Here is a 15562-nt window from a genome sequence, read left to right on the forward strand (position 1 = left end):
CCTTGCTAGATCAGGGCCCATTCATTACCCTTCCAGTCCGGCATCCTGTTCTCCCGTGAGAAGCCTGCACCCTGGATGATGCCTCTGGCAGGAATGGAAGCATTGTGGCTTTTGGCCATTGATCGTCTTGCCCTCCATGAATTTGTCTAATCCTGTCTTAAAGTCAGTGCTTTTTTTCCTGGGGGTACTCTAGGGTACGCAGTACCAGCACCATTTCCCCCCTAGAAGAAAAGCACTGCTTTAAGCCATCCAAGTTGGTGAACAGCACGGCCTCCTGGGGAGGGAACAGGGGTGCCAGCTCAATAAAATATTCAATAAAATCACATGACACAGCACACACACCATCTGAATGGCAATGCCCATCAACTGGTGGGGGGGGGGAGAGGACCCCTCAAGTGTTTTACTGGTGGGCTGAAGGGACCTCTGCCCCTAGGAATTGGCTCCTATGGGGTGGGAGTTCCATGGTTACAACAATGCAGTGCTTAATAATAATAATAATAATAATAATAATAAATTTTATTTATACCCCACCCTCCCCAGCCAGAGCCAGGCTCAGGCCAGCTAATATAAAAAAAATCAGTAAAAACATAAAAAGGAAAAGGAAAAAAAAACCTGGTTAAAATGCAATTTAAAATGCAGCCTCATTTTAAAAGTCAAAACCATAAGGGGAGGGAAACATAGGGGTCAGACTGAGTCCAAACCAAAGGCCAGGCGGAACAGCTCTGTCTTGCAGGTTCTGCGGAAAGATGTCAAGTCCCACAGAGCCCTAGTCTCTTGTGACAGAGCTTGTATAAATGCTTACTCTTGTCTGTCCTGAATCTTCTGGCATTTGGCTTCATTTGGGTCAGTGTTATGAGAGGGGTGGGGTGGGGAGCTTTTCCCCGCTTTCTTCATGCCCTGACTAATTTTATAAACTTTTATCGTGCTGCCGCTTACTCGCCTTTTCTCAAAACTTGAAAGCTCCCAGTGTGGGAACTGAGTTACTCCATCCATTTGGTCATTTTGATTGGCATTCACCGCATTGTTGGGGGTTTTAACTGCATATTCACCTTCCATCCAAAATGCAAATGTATCCTATGCTCAGTTGTGAAATGCTATCATTTGATGTGCTCTTTTCTCAAACAAACGTCACACCCTGGGATGTCCTTCCTAGCTTGGCTCCAAGCAAAGTGTGAACACCTTTGCATGGGGTAAAAAATATTCCCACCCCTGGTATGTACACAAACAGAAATGACTCTGGTGCTAATTAAGCCATGTTCATGTGAACAGCTGGCGAAAACACTCTGAAACACAATGGAAATGACAGAGAATTCAGAAGTTTCTACAAACACTCAGCCATCCATCCCCCAAACATGTTCGCAGTTCAAGGAACATTTCAGTCAGGCAAAAGTCCTGCATTTGGCTTCTGGGCCAGAGGCCGCCTTTAATTTCTCAGAACTGCGTTCAGTACTGGGCCTGAGGTCACCCAGAATTCCCCAGCACTCCAGTTACCAATAACTCTTCAGAACTGTGTGGCAAAGTGACAAAGTATTGGGCAAGCTTCTAGCCTCTGGAGCTCTTCATCAGGCTTGATTGATGGTTCCCAAAGTGGGTGATGGCACCCTTTGGGGGTGGGAATTACTGAGGGGTGCTAAGAGGCAAGGAGGCCACAACAGGTCCAGAAGGTGTCAACATGAGAACGGAGGCTCCCCGTTTGTGGAATGCCCTCCCCAGGAAAGTTCATCTGGCACCTTCATTATGCACCTTTAGGTGCCAGGCGAAAATAATAATAATAATAATAATAATAATAATAATAATAATAATAATAATTTATTTATACCCCGCCCATCTGGCTGAGTTTCCCCAGCCACTCTGGGTGGCTTCCAATCGAGTGCTAAAAACAATACAGCATTAAATATTAAAAACTTCCCTAAACAGGGCTGCCTTCAGATGTCATTTAAAGAGAAGATAGCTGCTTATTTCCTTCACATCTGAAGGGAGGGCAGGTGCCACTACTGAGAAGGCCCTCTGCCTGGTTCCCTGTAACTTGGCCTCTCGCAGTGAGGGAACCGCCAGAAGGCCCTCGGTGCTGGATCTCAGTGTCCGGGGCTGAACGATGGGGGTGGAGATGCTCCTTCAGGTATACAGGGCCGAGGCTGTTTAGAGCTTTAAAGGTCAGCACCAACCCTTTGAATTGTGCTTAGAAACGAACTGGGAGCCAATGCAGATCGCACAGGACTGGTGTTATGTGGTCTCGACGGCCGCTCCCAGTCACCAGTCTAGCTGCCGCATTCTGGATTAATTGCAGTTTCCGGGTCACCTTCAAAGGTAGCCCCACGTAGAGCGCATTGCAGCTGAAAACCTTTCTCTTCAACCAGGCTTTTTCCTGATTAATATTCTATTGGCTTTTAAATGTGTCAGGGGTATTTTATTGTTTTAACTATTATTTTGTGCTTCTTTCCTGTATTCTTATCTTGTGAACCCCCCAAAAATTTTCAGATGAAGGGTGGTATATGAAATAATAATAATAATAGCAATGTTTTTTTGCAGAGGGTGGGGGTTTACATGTCCTCTTTTGCTTACTTCAATATGTGACCAGGCAGCCCAGCTGAATTTGGGTCCTTGGATGTCTGCCCCAAAGCCCTTCCCAATGGCACCACTGTCTCAGAACATTCCTCTTGGTAAGTCAGAGTGTTTAAGTATTTGGCAGTGACCGTAAAGCTTTCCTGGATGACACTTGAATTGCACAGATGTTGCAATATGTGGGAATTCTCTGGATTATTTCTACATTCCCTGTTCCTTTGCTTTATAATTCTGCAGCTCTTTCGGAATCTCGGAGAAAAGTCTGTTTCCATCTGACAGAGCAAGCCTAGCAGAAATCAAGCAAAGTGTACAGCAAACAAAGACAACTTCCAGAACTCAAGCTCTGAAGGTTGTGCAGTTGGGGGAATTAAGATCAAATGCTTGAAGGCCAGATAAAGATTAAAATCTGATGGCTACACTCTACTCATGATGCGCTAGTACAAAATGTTTTTCATTTCAAATTTATTTATTTATTGCCCTGCTCAGTGGAATCATGGGGCTCTGCAGTCTGAAAACAGAACATAGAAGTTCATTTATTTTTATTTACTTTAGTAAATTTATACAGTGTCCTGAACCCCTGGCCTACTTGGCAGCAAGTCAGTATGCCAAGTTCAAAGTGGGGGGCAGCGTGATCCACACAAGCAAAGTCCCAAGTCCAGGAAATGAGGGTCAGGGTCAATCCAAATAGCCAAGTCTGAAGTCCAGCAGTCAGGATTCAGTGTGGAGTCAAACCCAAAGCACAGTCCCGTGAAGGTCCAGGAATATCCAAGTCAAGATCCATCAACAAGTGCAGTTGAGCTGACACAGCATCTCAGCTCTGCTTGGCTTTTGTACCAGCATGCACCTGGGCTCTGTAATAAACAAAATCTGCCCTTATTCCCTTATGGGGTATACAAGAGCCCTTTATAGAGTCCTTTGTAGGTTCTCCATCGGTAGGAGAAAACAACTGAGGCCGACCAGAGAATATTGAGAAGCAAAGCAGCTAGTAAGCCTGGTTTTTATTGAACTGTTGCAACAGGGTGCTCCCCTCACACACAGGAGAGAGGAAGAGGATCCAGAACCAAGGTGTGCCTGCCCTTATATACATTTTAAATTCCCTGCCCTGGAGCTCCAGACCACCTCTCCATACATCATACATACATCTCAGAAGGGGTGTAGCCCAAGACCACCCCCCACAAACATCATACCTGCATCACAGAAAAGGCAGTCTACAACAGAAATTTGAATGTTGTTGTTTATCCTGTCTGCCAGGTTATCTGATAATGCATTATCTGATTGCCTTTCCTGGTAGTCTGGCATTTCCTTTGAGGTTCCCTCACCCCCTCCCTCCTTGCAGAGAAAACATTTGGTCAGTTTGGGAGTCAAAATGGTTTCAGGACGGTCTTCCTGTGCTGCTCCAGACTTGTGGTCCACATATCTATGTATGTGCTTGGTTGGTACATTTATGAACATTTATTATATATATAAGACCTTAATTTTTTTTATTTCAGTGTTATGTACTGAGTTGAATAGGATCCAAACTGTAGCAGTCTGATTGGTCCTAGAACAATAGGATCCAAATTGCAGCAGTCTGATTGGTCCTAGAACAATAGGATTCAGAATGCAGCAGTCTGATTGGTCCTAGAACAATGCAGCAGTATGATTGGTTGGCAGGAACCACCCAATCATGCTCCAGATATAAGTGAATCCACAACCTGATTGGCTTACAGTAGAATTCCAGAATTAGCCAATCATGTGCAGCCCATTGTGTAAATAATGTATATACTGTAAAGCAGATACTTTGAGGGGACTTCCATTCATTCCTCCTCACCACTATGAGCTGAATAAAGAGCATGAAATATACACTCTGAGTATATTTCATTCAGCTTGATGAGGCATGTGACCCTCACCTGTTCTGAGCCTAATTCAGCTGAGTAATCGCACACCTCTTCTCAGAGTTGGTGAGCCCCACCTGGCCAGCTAGGGAGCTGGGCTGTGGGCCCTTGCCTGCCTCAACCTCCTAGAACCCCCCTTCTACTACTCCCTACACCCCAGAGCCCACTGTGTTTCTGGAGACAGAGGCCCCTTTGCCTCTGGTGATGCTCTGGTTCCTGTACACTGACCCCCAATCCCCTTGCTATCCTCTGCCACCCGTAGAGTACCTCAGGATAAGAACTTGATTCATTCTGGAGGTCTGTTCTTAACCCGAAACTGTTCTTAACCTGAAGCACCACTTTAGCTAATGGGGCCTCCCACTGCCGCTGCTGCGTTATTTCTGTTCTCATCCTGAAGCAAAGTTCTTAACCCAAGGTACTATTTCTGGGTTAGCGGAGTCTGTAACCTGAAGCGTCTGTAACCTGAAGCGTCTGTAACCCGAGGTACCACTGTACTTCCTACACCAACCTCTCCTTCCTCAGCCCCACCTTGCACTGGCGTGTCTCAGCTACACCCCTTGCCCGGATCCTCTTCCTCCTTCCCATTGTCCTGCCAGTTCATGACATACAGTAAATATAAATCTAATAAGATTTAATAAAATTCTGCAGAGCTTATGTTCCAGGGATCGTGCCTAAAGCCAAAATTGTGTGTAGGCAAAACTCATTGGGTGTAATGGTGGGTGGGACTGCCCAAATCTTTTTTCCTAGATGTCGGTCCCCTTTTTATTTATTTTTTTGCCAAATGCATAAAGTTAAATGTGTGAAAATTGCAGCATTTCCGTATACTGTACAGTGGCACCTTGGTTCTCAAACAAACGCCTTGGTTCCCAAACACAAAAAACCTGGAAGTAAGTGTTCCGGCTTTCAAATGTTCTTCGAAAGCTGAACGTCTGATGCGGCTGTTGGCTATTGTTTCCGGGGCACCTGCACCAATCAGAAGCTGTGCCTTGGTTTTTGAACATTTTGGAAGTCAAACAAACTTTCAGAATGGATTAAGTTTGGCGCTTTTGTTTTTGCTATTTATTTTGCGCTTCTGTTTTTGAGGCTTTTTGGGTTCATTTGTTTTTGTGACTGTGTGGAACCCAGTTCATCTACTGATTAATTGATTGGAAATGGATAAAAGCCCCCCATACAAACAATGACTATCATCAGTGCAGGTAAGAAAAAATAATAATTTTAATTTTTATCCTCTACAATACGGTCTTATTTATTTTATAGTACAGCACATTGATTATTGCTTTCATTTTATGGATCAATGGTCTCGTTAGATAGTAAAATTCATGTTAAATTGCTTTTTAAGGGGTTGTTTTCAAAATTCTGGAACGGATTAATCCGTTTTGCATTACTTTCCATGGGAAAGCGTGCCTTGGTTTTGGATTAAGTTTGAGATCCAAGGTACCCTTGGTCTCAAATTGCTTTCATTGTTGTAGGGCTTATTTTCTCAGAGAGACACCTAGGGGTGGCTGAGAGCCAGTGCTGAGAGGTGCGCTCTCATGTGAACCTCCAATTTATGTGTTGCCTGAAGCAACTGCTTAATTCATTGCTCTTTTGGATTTCATACCTAATTTGCTTGATCGTGGCTACATGCCCACAACATTTTATTAGATTCAATGGAGACTACTTGGTTCCCCCCCCCCATAGTCCACATACATTTTAGGTATATTGCACTTTTTTGCCACTGAAAAGCACAGCTGTGATCATGGGAACATAGCTGTCAACCGTCCCTTACTTGGCGGGAATGTCCCTTATCCCAGCGCTATGTCCCGCTGCTGTCCCTTATTGATGATGTCCCTTAAATTTCCCAGGTTTCAAAGGAAGCAGCTGCTCTCCCTCTTTGCTTGCCAGCCAGGGACGAGGGAGGCTCCAACTGTGTTGCTTGGCTGCGTTGCTCACCCAATAAGGAGTCTAAGAATGACTGGGGGGTGGAGCTTGCATGCTTTGTGCCTGGCCGCGTTGCCTGGGGACTCGCCTTTGCTCAGCGCTTCCCAGCGGAGAGGTGATGGTGGTTTTCCTTGCTAGATCCCCTTTGCCAGGTTGCTGCGCTGTGGGAACCACTGCTTGAGGCTTTGTTTGGCTGCTGGCTGGGCTTTCTGCCTTTGGCTTGGAGGGGCTCAGAAGTTGAACATACCTGTGCTGGGAAAATCCCTTATTTGGGCTGCTGATCCCTTATTTTTGAGGCTGCTGGTCCCTTATTTTCAAATCTATAAGTTGACAGCTATGCATGGGAAGGAATCAAAGAATTATAGAATTGTGGAGTTGGAAGGGATCTAGCCTAACCCCTTGCAATGCAGGAATATGCAGCTGTCCCATAATGGGGATTGAACCTGCAACCTTGGCATTATCAGCACCGCACTGTGACCAATGGAGCTGATTTAAGTTACTTGTCCTTCTCACTATTCTTTCTCTTCCCACTTATGTCTCATGGCACTTGTTTCCATAATAATAATAATAATAATAATAATAATAATAATAATAATAATAATAATATTTATATATACCCCACCCGCCCCGGCCAAAACCGTGCTCAGAGTGGCTAACATCAGTTATATAACACATCAAGATAAAACCAAGCAATCAATTAAAATACATCCTAGAATCAAATCAGAATCAGAATAAAACCTAATCAGATGGCAACCTGCAGATTAGGGTTGGAGGCCTTATTTATTTTTATTTTTAAAAATATTTTTTATAGAATTTTGAAATTATAACAACAATTTTTCTACAAATCTTAACTGAACAATTTATATATCAATATTTCTCTCCTCCCCGCTCGTTGTCTTCCCCCATATTTCCGTATTGATTTATTAAACAAATTCTATATCCTGCTGGTTTTACCCCTTATATAGTTGTGAAAGTTTAGTCAACACCTGCCAATGAGTCCAAATCTTTATACTGTCTTTTTATATAGTTTATAAATGGTTCCCACTCCTTTTTGAAATCAATGTTGTCTCTCTCATGTATCCTCTCTGTCAGCTTAGCCAGTTCCGCGTAGTCCATAAGCTTAACTTGCCATTCTTCCTCTGTTGGCTTTTTTTCTGTTTTCCATACTTGTTCTAATAAAATTCTTGCTGCTGCAGTTGCATACATAAACAGTCTCCAGTTTACTTCTCTTATATCATGATCTAAAATTCTGAGCAGGAAAGATTCTGGTTTTTAAACAAAGCTTTTTTTTCAACATTTTTTTCAATTCATTATATATCGTTTCCCAATATTCTTTAACCTTCTTTCATTCCCACCATACATGAAAAAAGTACCATCTTTCTCTTTCTCTTTGCATCTCCAACATATCTTAGATCCTGCTTTGTACATTTTTGCATTTTTTCCCCTGTGTGATATACCATCTACATATCATTTCAAATAATTTTCTCTTAATAATATACAATCTGTAAACTTTCAATTTGTTTTCCATAATCTTTCCCATGCCGCCAACTGTATATTATGCCCAACATCCTGAGCCCATTTTTATTTCTGCCGATTTTACCATCTCATCTAAAGTCTCTCCATATAGCAAAATGTTATATGCTTTCTTCAATAATTTGGTGTTTCCCTCCACTTTGGTAAGTACCATTTGTGTGAACCTGCCTGTAAGCAGAACATAAATTACCACTGCGCATTCGAAAGAAATGTCAGGATTGCTGAAAAGAAATGTCGAGATTCCTCCTTAGATAAACAGAGCGGGTCTGAGAGCTAAACCTGTTACTTTGGCAGTAGCCTCCATGCAGCATAAAAAGCATTTTTTTTGGGGGGGGTAAATCCCTGCTTTTGGAAGATGGATGGTGTACAGAGCGTGAATGAGAAAATGTGTAATCCAGCCAATGAGAAGCCAGACGAGATGAGTACCAAAGACTCTAGGCAGCTTGACTGAAAGAGATGGTGGCTATAAATGAGACAAACAAGGAAAATAATCCTGGCAGAAGTGAAGCAATCATAAAGAAGTAGCAGAATCGGCTTTAAGCATGGGTCTCTAATACTCTTAACTGCTTGCTACTTAGCAATTGATACAGTGGTACCTCGGGTTACATCCGCTTCAGGTTACAGACTCCACTAACCCAGAAATAGTACCTCAGGTTAAGAACTTTGCTTCAGGATGAGAACAGAAATTGTGCTCCGACGACGCAGCAGCAGCAAGAGGCCCCATTAGCTAAAGTGGTGCTTCAGGTTAAGAACAGTTTCAGGTTAAGAACGGACCTCCGAACGAATTAAGTACTTAACCCCAGGTACCACTGTACTGTTGTGTGGTACCCCAAATTCTGAAAGGTGATAGACTGCAGGGGTGCCTGAGCTTAACCCAGTGTTTGGTTTCCTTGGAATGAAGGCTGTGGATCTGTTTAGGATATATGGTTTTATTTACACATATATACAAGCTGAAGGGACGCGGGTGGCGCTGTGGGTTAAACCACAGAGCCTAGGGCTTGCCAATCAGAAGGTTGGCACTTTGAATCCCCGAGACGGGGTGAGCTCCCGTTGTTCGGTCCCAGCTCCTGCAACCTAGCAGTTCGAAAGCACGTCAAAGTGCAAGTAGATAAATAGGTACCGCTCCGGTGGGAAGGTAAATGGCGATTCCGTGCGCTGCTCTGGTTCCGCCAGAAGCGGCTTAGTCATGCTGGCCACATGACCCGGAAGCTGTACGCTGGCTCCCTTGGCCAATAAGGCAAGATGAGCGCCGCAACCCCAGAGTCGTCCGCGACTGGACCCAATGGTCAGGGGTCCCTTTACCTTTTACAACCTGAGCATAGGATGGAGCGGTTCACAGCATTAACATGCCAACAGATCTAATGTCATACATGCATAATAACAGCTCTGAAAGAGACCGGTTGATCATGGATTTATTGCATTACAGCAAAATTTGCCCTCGGAACTGGAGAAATTTTGGAAACTACTATAAAACATTTTGCGTCAGCTGGCTCCAGTTTTGCAGTCTAAACAGGCCAGAAACCAAAGTCTGAATGATAAGAAGAAATGACTCCCAATAATTTAGCATATAAAACAGAAATTGGACCCAGACTACATTTTTTATACCAGACCCTGGGTTACGTTTATGCTGTAAGTGTAAAACAACTTGCTGGGCGTTTATCAATAAAAAGAGCCAGTAAATGCAAAAACCGTCCTTTCCAACTCACAAAGTCTGAGTGTAAAAGAGGAATAAAACGAATAAATTTGAAAAACATTAGGTTCAGTCAATTTTATGCCTTCACATTTCATTTACTGCTTCCCATATCCTCCTTATTTTACTTTAAGGTTAATCATCCACACAATCCACTTCCCCATCTACAAAGCAGAGAGATGCCTCCCACATCAGGCAAAGCCTGTTAATTTTCCGTTTTTCTATTTTGGCACTTTATCTGAGTGTTCAGTGCAATTATTTTCAAATCATCATTTTTGAAAAGCCCCTTTTTAGGGACATTGAAAGGTGCTTGACAGATTGGGCAGGAGGAGCTCCTTGCTGGCTTTTAACACTGATGCAACATGGACAAGGGCTGAAATGTAGAAGCTGAAGGGAGGGAGGAGTTTGTTCATCAGTCTGAGGGGTCATGACAACCTGAGCCTGTGCTGAGTGTGAGTGGGTGGCATTTTTGAGCCAAAGGAATAAAGTCAAGGGGTTGCGTTCAAGCAGCGCTAAGGCGGATGGTCTGTTACTGTAGCAATTCAATGTTCTCTCCTACCTTTCTTCCCCAGATCTGGGGAGAAGAGAGAGGAAATTGCCTGCACTTCATCCTTGAGCAAAAAGTCCATTGAATACCACCCCAGGGACTAAATGAACACCATGTATTTATAACATGAATGCAAAAGGATTTAAAAACTTTACAAAGAATTAAGTCTATGGCCAACAGAGTACAGTGGTACCTTGGTTCTCAAACGTAATCCGTTCTGGAAGTCTGTTCCAAAGCCAAAGCGTTCCAAAACCAAGGTGCGCTTTCCCATAGAAAGTAATGCAAAACGGATTAATCCGTTCCAGTCTTTTAAAAACAACCGCTAAAAAAAAGCAATTTAATATGTATTTTACTATATAATGAGACCATTGATCCATAAAATGAAAGCAATAATCAATGCACAGTGGTACCTCGAGGTAAGAACTACATTTGTTCCGGAGGTCCATTCTTAACCTGAAACTGTTCTTAACCTGAAGCACCACTTTAGCTAATGGGGCCTCCCACTGCCGCTGCGCTGCTGCTGTGTGATTTCTGTTCTCATCCTGAAGCAAAGTTCTTAACCCGAGGTACTATTTCTGGGTTAGCGGAGTCTGTAACCTGAAGCGTCTGTAGCCCGAGGTACCACTGTACTGTACTATAAAATACATAAGACAGTACTGCAGATGATAAAAATAAAAATTATTTTTTTCCCTTACCTGAACTGATGACAGTCATTGTTTGGATGGGGGGCTTTTATCCATTTCCGCAGTCACACAATCAATCAATCAATCAATCAATCAATCAGTAGCTGAACTGGGTTCCACACAGTCACAAAAACAAATGAACTGGAAAAGCCTCAAAAACAAAAAAGTAAAATAAATAGCAAAAACAAAAGCACCAAACTTAATCTGTTCTGGAAGTCTGTTTGACTTCCGAAATGTTCGAAAACCAAGGTGCAGCTTCTGATTGGTGCAGGCGCCCTGGAAGCAATAGCTGATAACTGCATTGGACGTTCGGCTTCCAAAAAATGTTCGAAAACCTGAACACTTACTTGCAGGTTTTCGGCGTTTGGGAACCATGGCGTTTGAGTAGCAAGGCGTTTGAGAACCAAGGTAGCACTGTACTGTGTATAATAACATCCAGCAATCATTTGTGACCAAAGCTGAAAAGCAGATATTTTGTATAAGATCACATCAACGCACAGCAGAGCTTTACAAACTTTTCCTGTTGGTGACACACTTCTTAGAGATGCAGCATTTTGTGGCGCCATAATTCAGTTTTACTAGCAAACCAGAGGTTAAACTAACACCTTACTAGAGATACGGACACACATACATGAATTGTAATAACGAAATGTATGGGGACACAACATAACACATGAAAACGTTATATTTGTATTTTTGAAAATATATGATTTGTAAGATAATAACATACATTTCCAAGATTGTTGTCATTTACCATTTTTGTGGCTCCAAAAAAATCATGCTTTTTTTGCCGTGGTTCCCCCCCTCTCTCACACAAACACAGAGAGAGAGAAGGGGGGAAAGAGGACATATGGTTTCTTTAACTTAAGCAAGAATGGCTTGGCTTGACTTCACACCAAAACTGTACTTTTTAGCACCTTTGCATGACACACACACTGCAGGTGACACACTAACATGTCATGACATTCTGTTTGGAAAGCTCTGATGTACGGTATCCTAAAATATATCGCTCTGTTGCTTGAATGCATCTGTCAAATGCTTTTCAAGGAGTGTGTTTCAAATAACATGCCAGACACGTTTCGACTTATAAAACCATCTTCAGTGGCTTACAGCTGGAAAAGGGCATGGGCTCAGAGGGCAAATTCACATAATATATTACGCTACTGAAGATTTTTTGTAGCTGAAGAAGAATTGTCTAAGGCTTTTCTGCAATATAGCAGTGTCCAAGCCCCAGTGACCTCCAGTCCTCATTTGCTGTCCTGGCTGCTGCCCAAGACATGAAGACAGAGGCTCTTACTTGGAAGTAAGAAAGAGACCTTTGTTCAGGCAAGTAATAGCTCAGCAGACACAGTGCTTGGGGGTCATGGACTCAGGAGCTCGGGAGCAGAACAAGAAGTTCAGAGCTGGATGGAAGCGATGAAGATGTCACAAGCTTCAATCTCATACATACTTTCCCTTAAAGTAAACCCAGTGGTCTCAGGGAGACTGGCTTATGAGCTTGTGCTTCTGGAGTGGGAAAACAGCTGGCAGAAAAAGGGTTATGTGTTCTCTTCTCCTCGCTGCCCCCCTCAGCTTACCCTTACAAAAAGCAGCAAGTGGTACGTCATTATACACAGTATGTCAAGTGTAGCTTACCCAAATTTCCAACTTAGTTTTATGTTCAAGAGGGTAAGTGTGATGAAATATTAAAATGATGAAATATTGCCTTGGTAAAATCAAGGACTCTTGGCTGACTTCCTTTCATTGTGGAAGGATGATATATTTGCACAATGTGTTTTGAGAGGTAGATACCATTTCCTGGAGAATTTTCCCTGTAAAAGGAACTCTACTTCATCCTCGTTTTCTCAGACGTTATCCCCACTGAGTTAAATGAGGCTCAGGCTCTGTAAACAGCGTACTTTTAAATATCATTCCCCCCTTCCTAAAGAATCATGAGAACTATAGTTTACCCCTCACAGAGCCACAGGAACCCTTAGCAAACTACAGTTCACATGATTGTTTGGAGGGAAATGTGCCTTAAATGTAGTGTATGTAAGCAGCCTCACTTACAGCACACATTTAAAGCATGTCCTGTCTCAACCAAGAATCCAGGGAACTGTAGTTTGATGGGGGTCTCCTATCAACTTTCCTCACTCATAGCAAACTACAGTTCCCAGGATTCTGACAGCAAGGGTGAGCTTTAATTGTATAGCATGTACACAGCCTGTTGTTATTGTTGTTTCGTCGTGTCCGACTCTTCGTGACCCCATGGACTAGAGCACGCCAGGCACTCCTGTCTTTCACTGCCTCCCACAGTTTGGTCAGACCCATGCTGGTAGCTTCGAGAACACTGTCCAACCATCTCGTCCTCTGTCATCCCCTTCTCCTTGTGCCCTCCATCTTTCCCAACATCAGGGTCTTTTCCAGGGAGTCTTCTCTTCTCATGAGGTGGCCAAAGTATTGGAGCCTCAGCTTCACAATCTGTCCTTCCAGTGAGCACTCAGGGCTGATTTCCTTCAAAATGGAAATCATTTGATCTTCTTGCAGTCCATGGGACTCTCAAGAGTCTCCTCCAGCACCATAATTCAAAAGCATCAATTCTTCGGCGATCAGCCTTCTTTACGGTCCAGCTCTCACTTCCATACATCACTACTGGGAAAACCATAGCTTTAACTATACGGACCTTTGATGGCAAGGTGATGTCTCTGCTTTTTAAGATGCTGTCTGGGTTTGTCATTGTACACAGCCTTAGCGGGATTTATTTCATGTAAACATGGTTGGTTTATATAAACCTGCCACTCATGTTTTGTTCTCTTTGGTATTCAGAGATGGGAGGAATGCATCAACTCCCCTGCTTAAATATACAGTGGTCTGCCCAAGAGGTACTGAATAGGAATGCATGATGGAATCATCCTGGAATTTCATGCATTTGTCCCAGAACCTTTTGATCTTGGGCTAATAAAGTTGACTCTGCAATCTTTGAAGCTATCATGTGAGTCTAATTGTGTAAGATCGTTAACAGATGGTGGCTGACAAGACAGAGCTAAAAGCCTTAGGATGCCATTGAGATGGGGGAGTGAGAGGATACAGCCAGCCAGAGTAGAGGTCAGTTTGCACCTCCAGTGATACAGGCCTCACATCTCCTGATTTCCTCACCTCAACATCTGTCTTGGTAAATCTTGAGTCAGTATAAAACATATTTTCTCCTTGGCTTAAAGCTGGAAGAAGCAGCTTACCTGCTATGTGTTAATTCATTTAGTTTTTAGGAAACCCTATTGAATATTGTCATATTTCTATTGTTTTGATGTAAACCATTTGCAGATTTTTATTATATTAAGCAGTATAATAAATAATACAAATAGACGAATAGTTAAAACACAAAGACTGCTGCTGTGCAGAAAGGTTAGGGCACAACCAGGTGGGTGATCTCCAAATTGGGCCAGCTCTGGCAATGTAAATTTCATGGGAAATTTGACCATTTAAAAAATCTGAACAAGAAAAAGATTTATTTTTGGAAAACTGAAATACAGTCAGTACTTCCTTTCTTATCAGATATATTTTGCGGCTTTAACAACATAAAACATATCATTTTTAATTTAGGGTTGGCTTACAAGATAGCCCCCTGCTGTCTTAATCTGACCAGTGGCAAATGGGTGCCATTGACCTGGGGTTGAGCTCCAAGTGGTGTTCAGCCATTAAGACTGATGTTCCAGTTGCAACCCCTTGTGGACACTGCAATGTGGAAGAGAAGCCTAACCCTGTTAAATCAAAAACCTTAGCAGAAAAAGCTGGAACTGCAGCTTTCCAGTAAGAAATGAGCTTCTCTCACACTGAGAGCAAACATTCCTTGGGTGGGTCATGATGAAACTGAGTAAATACACTGAGTCAATTTTCTATGCATGCTTCCTGTATATGATTCACAAGCTCATGCCAATGAGATACAGTCGGTCACATGCATGTATACTCAGAAGTAAGGTCTAGTTCTCACAGGCATTCCATTCTGGAGATGGGTTTCTGTCTGGAGTATTGTGATTAAAAATTTTAGATAACACCTTCCTGGCATCCTTTGCAAGACCGATAATGTGAGGTCTGACACTTTAGTTTAAAGAGGTGCTTGGTGTACAGTGTGTGATGGCACTTTTTTTTAATGAGCCAACATGCTTATAAACAACTACCTGACATTCATAAACAACTACCTGACATTCAGAAGACATCTGGGAAGTTTTTAACGTGTGATATTTTACTGTATTTTTGGTTTCTATGGAAGCCGCCCAGAGTGGCTGGGGAGGCCCAGTCAGATGGGCGGGGTATAAATAATAATTATTATTATTATTATTATTATTATTATTATTATTATTATTATTACTTTATTGAACAATGATTGCACGAACTTCTATTGTACTGCTCCTTTTCCCTTATGGGGGTACCTGAGAGCCCATATAGAGTCCTTTCTTCCCCACTTTCTTAACCTGGAGGCCAACCCATCTGACAGCCACTGAGGACATGGAGATGCACCTGGTAGACAGACTGACGATCTTCTGGCCTTTCATTCACCACCATTTGGTATCCCCTCGTCAATTCAGTTGCACATTTCTTGCCCACAGTAATTAAGTGTCCAATAAGAGCTTCATCAGAATCTTGCACTTGAGATAACAGAGTGTTAACAGAGAAATCTGAGGGCTCCCTTGGACAAAAAACAAGGACACCGGACAGGAATACCAGAGCAAAACAGCAGCCAGTAGGCTTGGTCTTTATTGAAGACTGTTGCGACAGG

At 42.8% G+C, this 15562-nt stretch overlaps 1 long non-coding RNA gene across 1 annotated transcript in view; it reads right to left on the reverse strand.

The window, feature by feature from the left end:
* LOC310707497 overlaps positions 1–15562 on the reverse strand; it is a 579039-nt gene that overhangs the window by 27169 nt on the left and 536308 nt on the right. The window lies entirely within an intron of this gene.

Source organism: Podarcis liolepis (genome assembly GCF_965112155.1).
Source record: "Podarcis liolepis genome assembly, chromosome: 5".
Lineage (NCBI taxonomy): Eukaryota > Metazoa > Chordata > Lepidosauria > Squamata > Lacertidae > Podarcis > Podarcis liolepis.